The following is a 13,201-nucleotide window of genomic DNA, read 5'->3' as shown; positions in this document are numbered from 1 at the left end:
ACTGTCACGATGACATCAACTTTTATCAACACATTTATATTTCTGGATACTTGATTGAACAGAACAAGTTGCAAAATAAATTGTGATTTATCTCCTTAATAGACAAACACACGTCATCTGCAGAATATACTTAAAACAACACTCACTGGGATAAGGAAATGGAAGAAATTGTTCTTGGAACGAAAGAAATAGTCCTTTGCTTGCCAGTGCAAGAAATGCAGCCTTGGTTTTAAAAGTCCTGTGGTTATGTGGTTGTTAACCCTTTCACTCCTGGACTGGTTGCTGCTTTACTGGAACAAAGTCTTGCATCTTTACATCCTGGATTAAAATTCAAGAATCACACTGGGAATAATTGGGAAGCCACATTTAAAGACTGCCCAAAGCTATCTTTAACATGTGGATCCAATCCCATCGTGGGAACAAAAAAACCACGAATAGCCAAGTGACCCACAGTTCCTAAGACCGGTGAAAAGGGCTGTCCGGTGGGCAGGGCGCATGGGTCAGGTTGACGCCCATGCCACTTAGCATACCTGGGCTACACCCATAACTTGGGGCCACTAAGTCTGATTTTTGACCCGGAGGGGTCACTAGCCTGACATCTGCTGTGCATCAGTATGTCAGTTTTGTAAACATTATGGGTCTATAGGTCTTGTCATAATTGACACTATTTTAGACAGGGGGACTCTAAGGGGCCTATGCAGAGAGCAGCGAATTTTAAAATTGGCGAATTTATTAAAAAATAGCTTTTTTGGAGAGTTTTATTCTCCATATGCAGAAATGTGCGAATTCTGCTATGTTTAACATGAATGCGTCTGGCGAGTTTAAATTGGCGAGATGCGCGCTTCAGAAATGTGTAAAAAAAAATTTGCGCCTTTTTTTTCCCTTTGCAATGGCCGCGAGCGGCAGCTTCTTGCCAATTTTTTCTGGCGAGGCAAAAAGGAGACAATCGCGCCATTTTATTGGCGCGAACAGCCGCTAGATGCCGTTCGCGCCTCTCTGCATTAGGATATTTTTAAAACTGGCGAGATTGAGGTTCTCGCCAGCCGCGAGGCGAGTTTTAGAAATAGAAAAGAAAAATTGGCGCGTTTTTCGGAACTCGCCATTTTCTGCTGTTTTCTGCGCGATTTTCTCCAAAAAATGGCGAATTTCGAAATAGCGCTGCTCTCTGCATAGGCCCCTAAATCTGAGGGAACCTTTTGAGGCTCCATCATAAAAATAATTACAACCCTTTCAGTCTTGGTCATAAAAATACCGAAGCTCATTCACCCATATCACAGCTGGGTGTCCAAGTAATTCCTGCTTAGACTTACAAAAAAATACCTCCTGCCTTAAATTTAAGATTTTCTATCATGTGTTGGTTAGAGGGTATGGCAAGCAATGCATCTTGTCTTTTACCCTCGCAGACAGGGAATGGCCTGCACATGGAGAATAAAAATGGCGGGGACAAGGCAACAACAGCAATGCATGGCAAATCAGGAATTAACCCTTTCCTCCCCGTCACAAGCACGGCTAGGTGTCACTGTCGCAGTTCAGGCCCAGCGTTTCCACTCCTGGCGTTACGATGCAGAAAAGGCTCCACGCTCCCAACTCTACGACCTCATCCACTCTGCGCGGAAATGGCTCCAGTCTGACGAATGTAAAGCTGCCGCCGCCGTCGTCGAAAGGGTCGTCATAGACCGGTTCCTGCGGGGTCTTCCTCGCACCGTCCAGAAGTGGGTCAGCCAGAATGACCCCCAAAGCGCAGAGCAGTTGGTCGTTTTAGTGGAACACCACTTTGCTGCTGAGGAGATGACCCGGAATACAAGTCCCGATGATTTTTCCGGGCGCAGGTCCCCGCACATCAGGAGGTCCGGTATGACTGTTCCGCGGCCTAATGGATCACAGGGACTCATAGACTCCCATAAAGGAGGTGGAAATCCCACGGCCCATAGAAGGGACTCTAGTCCCACTCCTTCCAATAGACTGGGGAAAAACCCCCGACCCAGTAAGTCTCCTTACAGGTAAACTGTATCCATGGGGTTGATCGCACTTACCCGGCTGCACGAGTGTACATAGAAAACCCCATCGGTCCAGTACATTGTCAGGTTGGGGTGGTGCCGAATCTGATGTATGAGGTCCTAGTGGGTCAGGATTTACCGTGGTTTTGGGAACTGTGGGAAAGGAAGTCTGACTATGTTGAGGATGCGCCCTTGAGGTCTGAGGTTCCTCCCGTGAGGTATACTTGATATGCTCAAATAGACCTGAGTCAACACCCCACCGTAGCATAATCGAGCATATTTCCCAGATGCAGGATCGCATTGCAGCAGTGTTGCCGATTGTGCGACAACACATGCAGAAAGCCCAGAGTTCACAACAGAACTCTTATAACCGGAATGCCAGACTTAGGGTGTTTGGGCCGGAAGATAAGGTGTTAGTGCTGGTACCTACAGTTGAATGTAAATTTTTGGCCACCTGGCGGGGACCCTACAAAGTCCTAGAAAGAGTAGGAGAGCTCAATAATAGAGTTAGACAGCCAGGGAGGAGGAAGCCAGAACAGTTGTATCATGTGAATCTCTTAAAGCCATGGAGAGGGAAGCGTTGGTTACTGTAGTTCGGACTGTACCATCTAGGGAACCTTCTGTTGCTGAAGTGAAAATTGCTGACACCTTGTCTGGCCCTCAGAAACAGGAGGTAAAGGAGTTTCTAGTGCGCAATGCCCGAGTTTTCTCCCCTGTACCCGGGAGAACTTCGGTTATTGAGCATAACATCCATACAGAACCTGGGAAGGTCATACATCTTAAGCACAAAAAACAAAACTGTGCGCTACTACCTAACTACCTAAAAAGTTTAAATGTATAAATATATACAGTGCAGTGACTATACCATCAATTTAGTGATAAAAAATTTATAAAAAATTAAACCACAACTCCCACAGTGAGATATTTATACATTAAATAATAAGTGCCACATAACCGTGTTGGGGATAATGGCGTCTGCAGCTGTAAACGCAGGGGTGGCTCAGCACCCCACACACACTAAGAGAATGGAAACAAAAGATAACAGCGCACAACGCCAAATAGTGAAGCAAATTCAACAATATATTATAGAATTAAAAAGGGGGTAATATATCTGCGTACATGAAAAAAGTTGGTAAAAGGCATGTAGTGTGTATCACACTGTTTACCACTCGGCAGCTGTTAGCTGTAGATTCAGGTGCTTGCTTCCCTCTGCTGCTGCAGCTCAGTTGATTCTGGGGCAGGACGTCAGTCTTTTCACTCCCAAGGGGATTTCCCTTCATGCAGCCAGGTTCAGCAGCTGGTACTGGGGCTCGGTGAAATCGCTCCTGCTTCCTGGCCGATATGAAGCTGCTCCTGTACCTCGGCAGGTGTATCCTCTGCACAGAGGTTAAAACGCAGCTTGCTGCTGTCTACACAGCAGTGGTGGATTCAATAGGGAAGTTTGAACAGTCTTACAAAGTCTCTCACAAGTGTCCAAAACAGCACACAGGATGAAATAAAAACAGGACAGGCCAACACATAGACAAAGGCCAATGTGAGCAGATATAAGGCAATAGAATGTTACATCCAACTAGTTTCGTAGAATTAACTACTGAAGAAGCCCCAGTACCAGCTGCTGAACCTGGCTGCATGAAGGGAAATCCCCTTGGGAGTGAAAAGACTGACGTCCTGCCCCAGAATCAACTGAGCTGCAGCAGCAGAGGGAAGCAAGCACCTGAATCTACAGCTAACAGCTGCCGAGTGGTAAACAGTGTGATACACACTACATGCCTTTTACCAACTTTTTTCATGTACGCAGATATATTACCCCCTTTTTAATTCTATAATATATTGTTGAATTTGCTTCACTATTTGGCGTTGTGCGCTGTTTTCTTTTGTTTCCATACATCTTAAGCCCTATAGATTACCTGAGGCCAGGCGACAGGCCGTTAAAGAGGAGGTACAGAAAATGTTGGAACTCGACGTAATCGAGGAATCATTCAGTAACTGGTCGAGCCCTATCGTGTTGGTTCCGAAACCGGATGGCTCGATCAGGTTCTGTAATGATTTTATGAAACTAAATGCAGTCTCCAAATTTGATACATACCCTATGCCACGGGTGGACGAACTGATAGACAGGGTAGGTGATGCCCGATACTTAACTACCCTTGATCTGACTAAGGGGTATTGGCAGGTACCTCTAACACAGGCTGCTAAAGAAAAAACGGCATTTTCCACACTAGGCGGGCTATACCAATATAAGGTCCTACCCTTCGGTCTACATGGGGCTCCAGCAACCTTTCAGAGATTGATGGACCGGGTGTTGAAGTCCCATACAGACTATGCCGCGAGCTACCTGGATGATGTGATAATTCAGTAATGACTGGGACTCTCACCTGGAAAAGGTACAGGTAGTTCTAGACTCCCTGGAGGAAGCGGGTCTGACGGCAAACCCTGCTAAGTGTGCCATCGGTTTAGAAGAGACCAAGTACTTAGGGTATACGGTTGGTAGAGGGCTTGTGAAACCGCAGGTGGCAAAGCTGAAGACAATAAGGGAGTGGCCGAGATCAGTAACTAAGAAACAGGTTAAAGTCTTCCTCGGCCTGGCCGGTAATCACCGTCACTTTATACCAGACATTGCAACCCTCTCAACCCCTCTGTCCGACCTAACGAAAGGAAGAGTTTGGTCATGGTGAAGTGGTCTGACCAGGCGGAGAAAGCTTTCCAAAGCTTAAAAAACGCCTTATGTGCTCATCCCGTCCTGATCACCCCGGCCTTCACCAGGGTCTTTCAGGTTCAGTGTCACGCTTCCGATGCAGGGATAGGAGCGGTCCTGTCACAAAGAGTCGGAACGGAGGAAAACCCCATCATATACAGTATATCAGCCGAAAGCTAACTGTCCATGAGAAGAGATATGCCGTAGTTGAGAAAGAGGGCTTGGCCATAAAATGGGCATTAGAGACTCTAAAATATTATGTTAGGTAGAAAATTTACCATAATAACACACTATGCACCCTTAAAGTACATGCAACAAAATAAGGAAAAGAATGCTTGTGTATCTCGCTGGTTTTTGAGTCTCCAGGGGTTCCAGTTCACAGTTGAACACAGGCCAGGCTCCAAACATGAAACTGCTGATGCATTGTCCCGAATATACACCTCCCTATTTTCAAGTGCTCACCCGATAACGATTGAGCAAGGGGGGGTGGGGGGATATGTGATATATTGAAGCAAAAGGTGTTTGAGGGGAGGTACATAGGACCCAGCACCTTCCAGGGTTTATTCCCTTCACTCTCACCTGAGCCCTAATTAATGAGCTTCAAGGTTAAAAGGCAGCACAGACAGCTTCCTGTGCTGCTGCTGTACTGATCTGAAGGCACACACACAGACAGTCCTGTGAGATACTGCAAAGGGAAGCTGCAGGTACAGTGTCTAAAGTGGGGAAAGAGCTTTGTTTCCCCCACTGTTAGTTAGGGACTAAGCTGTGTTAGTCAGAACTCTGAAAAGGAGTTAGGTTTTTGTTTCTGTTTTATGTTATAAGTTAACCCTGTTCCTGCTTTGTACCTGGCAAATAAACCCTCCTGTGCATCAACACTATGTTTCCCTGCCTTTGATCTGGATAAAAGAGACTGCAACGTGGTGTGGATATCACAATATATATATATATATATATATCATTATTATATGATATAGTAGTGTACTATAAGCTAGTACTTTCTTACAAACCTGTATTTACATGTCCGATCCCTCACCACCGGGGTTTTAACATTCACTTTGAAAATAAATAACACACCAGAGTTTGATATACGATAAATACAATTTTATTATTTTTTTGTCTTGTTATATTCTCCCTGAGAGGTAGTTATTCTGACCAATCTTCCTATTCATCCTACTGTAGTCCACAAACTATTGTGTATATCATACCTATTATAGGTTTTGACATTACATTTTATCAGGTTGAGTGCAATTTTCTGGGATCTATTATGATCTTCTTCGATTAGACATTGTATCTAAGTATCGTTCCTCCCATATGCACCCGTTTGGCGCAGTTATGCGCACAATATATTTGGTTTGAGCGGTGATTCCCCCCTTTTTGGTTATCTATGAGAGAGAGAGAGACAGAATGGGTGGAGAAACACAGAATTGGGAGGAGAGACACAGCATTGGGAGGAGAGACAGACAGCATGGAGAGGGAGAGACAGACACAGCATGGAGAGGGAGAGACAGAGAGCATGGGGAGAGAGACAGAATGCGGAAAGAGAGAGACAGCATGGGGAGAGCGCGAAAGACAGCAAAGGGAGAGAGCGAGAGACAGCATGGGGAGAGCGAGAGACAGCATGAGGAGAGGCAGGCACAGTATGGGTGGGATAGAGACAGACTGGAGAGAAGCAGATAGAATGGAGTGAAGAATTGTAAGAGTACTGGAGGGATGGGGAGGGAGAGAATGGAGGGATGTGGGGGTGAGAAGGAGGACGGGGGAGAGAATGGAAGGGTTGGGGAGAGAGAGAATAGAGGGATGGGGTTGAGAGAGAGGCTGGAGGGATGAGGGGAGAGAGAGAAGAGGGATGGTAGGGAGAGTGGCTGGAGGGATGGGGGAGTGTGTCTGGAGGGATGGGGGAGAGAGAATAGATGGATGGGGTTAAGAGAGAGGATGGAGGGATGGGGGAGAGAGAATAGAGTGATCTGGTTGAGAGAGAGGATGGAGGGATGGGGGAGAGAGAATGGAGTCATGGTTGGGAGTGAGAGGATGGAGGGATAGAGAATAGAGGGATGGTGGGGAGAGAGTGGCTTGAAGGATGGGGAAGAATAGAGGGATGGGGTTGAGAGAGGTTGGAGGGATGGAGAGAGAATGGAGCGATGTGGGGAGAGAGAATGGAGGGATGGGGAGAGAGAATTGAGGGATGGTGGAGAGTGAGAAGATGGGGGGAGAGAGAGAATGGAGGGAATGGGGAAGTGAGAGAGAGAATTGAGGGATGGGGAGAGTAAGAGGAGGGGGGAAGAGAGAATGGAGGGATGGAGAGATAGAATGGAGGGATGTGGGGAGAGAGAGAATGGAGGGATGGGGAGAGAGAATGGAGGGATGGATCGAGAGAGAATGGAGGGATGGATCGAGAGAGAATTGAGGGATGGATCGAGAGAGAATTGAGTGATGGGGGAGAGTGAGAGGATGGGGGAGAGAGAGAATGGAGGGATGGAGAGTGAGAGACTGGAGCGATGTGGTGAGAGAGAATGGAGGGATGGGGGAGAGTGCGAGGATGGGGGGAGAGAGGGAATAAATAACCCCTGCTGACCATCCCCCACCGCCCCCTGACCGTGTCACCCGTAGTCAGGAGGGGAGAGATGCCGGGTAACCAATATGAGGTAAGAGGGGAGCCGGGCCCCCCGGTCATAGCACCCATATTACAGATGTTATCAAATCCCACAATGTTAAACAAGTATATGCCAACGAAACTATTTAATTGGGAGATACAGGAGCCACAATTCAAGTCATTTACAGTAGTAGACGCTTTTGCTTGAGTTGTGTAACACGCTGAGCTGGAGATGTACAGAGGAGGAATAAGCAGGAAGCAGGTCAGCCGGTGAGCTCCGTAATCCGCATTACTTATATCTCCTAAACGTCGTCCCGACCATGTAATGCTGCAGAACAGCCTACACTTCATATACAGTACATGATATAATTAACCCTTTCTTTTCGCTCAACTCCAATCTAAATGATTTGTTAATTGGTTTGTAATTAGAGATATATTTCTAGAAGAATCCCATGTATGTTCTTTTTACCTGTTAGATACCTTTTTGTGTAATGAAATATATTAATGATCAGAGGTGCTTCCTGTTGCACTTGTGCTGTTAGCAATAGATAAACCGGATAGAAAAGACACTACACATAGATTTGATTAAATAAAGCTTTATTTAATTTAAATAATTTATCTCTTTGCTGGTAGGGGTCTGCAACACATTACAGAGCGATATAGTAACACACTGAGCAATGCATTGCAGGCCCCTCCGGCAGCAAAGGGGTTAAGATCAATGCAGGTAGATCTCACTTCTAATTAATGCACAAAGGGCAGTTTGTTGCTGTGATCCAGAGGAAGACGAAACATAACCCCTGCTGTGTTGTGGGGGAAACAAATTCCTTCCTGACCCCAGTAAATGGCGATCGGATCATCCCTGGATCACTGTGCAGTGAGATCAGATGGAGCAGCACAGATCAGCGTTGTTATACACAGGGGCACACTCAGTATATAGAGTGGTGATGGGGCGATGGGGCCCCTGTGTATAATCATAGGGTGATGGGGCGCGTGTGCCCCTGTGTATAACTCACATGATCCCCCATCCTTCTGCATATCTATCACAATCAGGGCCGCCGACAGTTGGGGACAGCCAGGACAACTGTCCCGGGTCTGGGGAGGACAAGGCCGGCCGGCGCTGCAAGTTGAGCCTGAACCTCTGGCCAGACCCGGCGGCCGGTCCTCTCATTGTCAGGTCCTGGCTCTCCCTCAGCTATAGGCCTCTTCCTTCTCTGTCTCATGTTAAGCTTCCAACGCTGGTGCGCGACGGGCTTCTCTGATGTCAGCACGCCGGAAGTAAGCTTGGCCCAGCTTCAGGCAGCAGAGGAAGGCCTGGCGTGCACGCCAGCATTGGTAGCATGTGGGACAGAGTGGAAGAGTTGGTGTGCCTGCGCATTAGATGCCGGCTCCGGGTGGGCACGCCTGTGCAGTAGGCGACGGCTCTGTCTGGGGGTTCCTGCGCAGTAGGTGCCAGCTCAGGTTGGGTATGCCAGCGCAGTAGACCGTTGCTCCGGCTGGGCGCGCCTGTGCAGTAGATGCCAGCTCTGGCTGGGCGTGCCTACATAGAAGACGCTGGCTCTGGCCGGGCGCCCCAGTGCAGTCGGCTCTGGCTTGGGCACCTGCACAGTAGAAGCCAGCTCCATCTGGGAGCACCTGCGCAGTAGACGTACCTGTACAGTAGGCTCCAGCTGGGCGGGCCTGTGTAGTAGACTCCCACTTGGCATGCATGCATGCGAGTAGACGCCGGCTCCGGCCAGGTGCACCTGCGCAGTAGATGCCGACTCTGACTGAGGGAGATGGCAGAGTAGGATCCGGCTGGGCGAGCCTGCGCAGTAGACGCTGGCTCAGGCCGGGCGCCCCAGCGCAGTCGGCTCTGGATGGGCACGCCTGTGCATTAGGCGCCGGCTCTGGCTGGGGGTTCCTGCGCAGTAGGTGCCAGCTCAGGTTGGGTTTGCCAGCGCAGTTGACCGTTGCTTCGGCTGGGCGCGCCTGTGCAGTAGATGCCAGCTCTGGCTGGGCGCGCCTACATAGAAGACGCTGGCTCTGGCCGGGCGCCCAAGCGCAGTCGGCTCTGGCTTGGGCACCTGCACAGTAGACGCCAGCTCCATCTGGGAGCACCTGCGCAGTAGACGTACCTGTGCAGTAGGCTCCAGCTGGGCGGGCCTGTGTAGTAGACTCCGACTTGGCATGCATGCGAGTAGACGCCGGCTCCGCCCAGGTGCGCCTGCGCAGTAGATGCCGACTCTGACTGAGGGAGATGGCACAGTAGGATCCGGCTGGGCGAGCCTGCGCAGTAGACGCTGGCTCAGGCCGGGCGCCCCAGCGCAGTCGGCTCTGGATGGGCACGCCTGCACAGTAGACGCCAACTCCGGCGGGGTGTCACGACGTGCTCACCACAAACTAGACGGGACCGCGAGGCTGAGGTGGGGATTTGAGAAAACACCAACCCACAGCCACGTGGGCGCATCTTGATTGTAGATTGGTCAGGGTAGCCGGGTCGGGGTTGGAGAGGTACGGATCATTGCGGGTAAACCAAGGTCGGGGAGCCAGAGGTGCGGAGTCCAAGAGAAAATCTGGGTCAGTACACAGGAGGTCACTGAAGCAGAGCAGGGAAAGGTAGCGAGAGACTGGAACAAGGCAAGGCACGAGGGAGGTGAACACAGGTAACTGGAACAATGCTCAGCCGCTGAGGGAATGGAGAACAGGGAATAAATAGGAGGACTCACCAATGGGAAGCAGGAAGGAGGAGACTGCAGCGAAAGGTACCAGGTGCAGGAGGCACCTATGCTTTAGAGGAGGAGAGCGCGCGCCCGTGAGTGGGAAAGTACATGCGACTGCGCGTGTGCAGAGCGTGTCCGTGGCAGGAGTGTAACGCTTGTGCTCCCACGCACAAGCAAAGACAAGGAGGGGGACCCAGTAGCGAGGTTGGGAAGCCGCATGAGACACGAGATAGGAGAACGTTGTCACGCAGCTGGGGAGCGGTGCACTTCATCACATGAGCATGTCGCGCGCGAGGGAAGCGTGGCGCTTCTGGAAGATTGGAGCCAGGCTCTGTGGCACAGCTGAACCAGCTGCACGTGTGCGCATGCTCTGTTAGCAGAGCGGAGCCGTGCGCACTCAGGCACCAGCGCGGGGTGTGGGATGCCACTGGTAAGAAGAGAAGGTAGAGCAGAGTCAAGAGCACAAGGTTACAATGGTTGGTTGCTTCCTGGAGGACGTCAAGACTCCTTAAAGGCATAGTGCCAGTAACTGAAGAGAAAAGCAATACTAAATTCAAAGTAAGGGTTCTTTAGTTAAATGCTTTGGCCAAAGTATTGTAAGCCTGCTACCACGTCAAGGTAAACCCTAATCAGCAGGTCCTACACTACCCGCACGATAAACTAACTTAGTAATAGAAAGAGGAAAGTCCCAGTCTTCCAGAAAGCCCAAAGGAGGGCAAGTAGAAGTCCAGAGGAGATCCAAGCAGGAACAGCATGCAATGACAGGAACAGGAGGCATCGAGTACTGGAGTAGTACTTTGCATTACCCAGGGCAGATAGCAACTGACTGTTATTTAAGGAGGAGCAGCAGCAGCAGCTGTTGGCAATGAGAGTCAGAGTGAGGCTTACTTCCTGCCAGGAGGAAGAGGGCAGGGTTTGCCAGAAAGCAAGATGGAGTCACTTGCCTCAGTATGCTTGAAGTCACTTCCTGTTGGTGAGATAAGGCAGGGGACGGAGAGCAGGCGCGGCCTCTGCGGAAGTAGGGAAGGGTTCAGAACCCCAACAAGGATTAGAGAGTCTTAACTCGCACCTGGAGAGTGGCGCACAATGCGACCGGGGCCGGGGCCAAGCTCCGTGGCACACGAAGAACCGCGTGTGCGTGTGCGCTCTAAGGAGAGCGGGAATCTGAGATGTGGCAGGTAAGGAGGGAACACGCCGCAGGGAGCGTTTTTCCCGATACCTTTCAGTACCCCCCCTCTTCTGGATCGAACTCTGAGCGATCCATACTAGACTGGGGGGAAACAGTCCATAAAAAGTTCTTACCAAGGCGGCAAGCAAAGTAGGGTTTCTGCAGATTCCAAGGAGCGGTCCGCAGAGAGTCCAGGCCGTAGTACAGGAACAAGACAATGACCAGGAACTATGAACAGGAACTACAGTATAACAAGACTTTAAAAACTGCCAAACCTGGAAACTTTACGGAAGCAGCACTCCATGGTCTGTAACTCAAGGGCTCCCTCCTGGAGTAGGAGGAAAAACAATTCTGGACTGTTGAAAGGAAAGGGACTCAAGTCTCCCAACGGTAAAGGGGTTCAGGGACGGCAGAGTCCACCTCGGGGGGTCCGTTTGTTTGGGCTGAGCATAATCTAACGCTGGTGCTCCCACGCACAAGCCAAGAAAAGGAGGGTTCCCAGTACCGAGGTTGGGAAGCCGCAGGAGACATGAGATAGGAGAAAGTTGTCATGCAGCTGGGGAGCTGTGCACGGGCGCATCCGGAAGAGTGGAGCCAGGCTCCGTGGCACAGCTGAGCTAGCTGCACGTGCGAGCATGCTCTGTTAGCAGAGCGGAGACGCGCGCACTCAGGCACCAGCGCGGCGTGTGGGATGCCACTGGTAAAAAGAAAAGGTAGAGCAAAGTCAAGAGCACAAGGTTACAATGGTTGGTTTCTTCCTGGAGGATGTCCAGCCTCCTTAAAGGCATAGTGCCAGTAACTGAAGAGAAAAGCAATACTAAATTCAAAATAAGGGTTCTTTAGTTAAATGCTTTGGCCAAAGTATTGTAAGCCTGCTACCACGTCAAGGTAAACCCTAATCAGCAGGTCCTACACTACCCGCACGATAAACTAACTTAGTAATAGAAAGAGGAAAGTCCCAGTCTTCCAGAAAGCCCAAAGGAGGGCAAGTAGAGGTCCAGAGGAGATCCAAGCAGGAACAGCATGCAATGACAGGAACAGGAGGCATCGAGTACTGGAGTAGTACTTTGCATTACCCAGGCCAGATAGCAACTGACTGTTATTTAAGGAGCTGCAGCAGCAGCTGTTGGCAATGAGAGTCAGAGTGAGGCTTACTTCCTGCCAGGAGGAAGAGGGCAGGGTTTGCCAGAAAGCAAGATGGAGTCACTTGCCTCAGTATGCTTGAAGTCACTTCCTGTTGGTGAGATAAGGCAGGGGACGGGAGGAAAGTCCCAGTCTTCCAGAAAAGCCCAAAGGAGGGCAAGTAGATAAAGTCCTTTTGTCAGGATGAAATGTGTAAGAGATGTTTTTTTACCCTCTACTTATGTCTATTTTTGATTAAATAAAGCTTTTTTCTTTTACTAATTGCGCTTGGATTGTTTATGGAGAGCAGTGACCGCCCAGACTCTGTTTTTCCTTTTCTGCTTTTACCTTCGCCGGGTTCATGGTGAGCCCCTTGTTAGAGATAATATACCCCAGAAAAGTTGTGGATGCTTGATGGAAGAAGCACTTCTCCAGTTTCACGTACAGATGATTGTAGATTGGTCAGGGTAGCCGAGTCGGGGTTGGAGAAGTTACAGATCGCTGCGGGTACTTAGCCAAGGTCGTTGTTGGAGAGGTACTGTGACGCTCGTGCTGCCCGCAAACCTGACAGGACCCCGGTACTGAGGTGGAACGGAAGGATACAACGCACCCACAGCAGCGGTGGCGTGCCCGGAGTGTGGTATAGCGCGAAGCTGGACCGGGGGCAAGGAAGAGGGTTAGTCGGGTACTTGTCAAATCCAGAGTAGAAGAAGGTAGAGTGGTCGTGTCCGTAAGCCAAAGGTCTGGGAGTAGAGACAGCTGCGTAATCGAATGTCCGTTTGCCTGGTCGGAGGATTAGAGAAGACAGCGTAGTCGAATGTCCAATTGCCAAGTCTGAGGGGTAGAGAAGACAGCGTAGTCGAATGTCCGTTTGCCAAGTCCGAGGGGTAGAGAAGACAGCGTAGTCGAATGTCCGTTTGCCAAGGTCAA

The sequence above is a fragment of the Ascaphus truei genome, chromosome 2 (assembly GCF_040206685.1).
Source record: "Ascaphus truei isolate aAscTru1 chromosome 2, aAscTru1.hap1, whole genome shotgun sequence".
NCBI classification, from domain to species: Eukaryota; Metazoa; Chordata; class Amphibia; order Anura; family Ascaphidae; genus Ascaphus; species Ascaphus truei.
The sequence above is the reverse complement of the archived record's forward strand: the minus strand, read 5'-3'. Positions refer to the sequence as shown.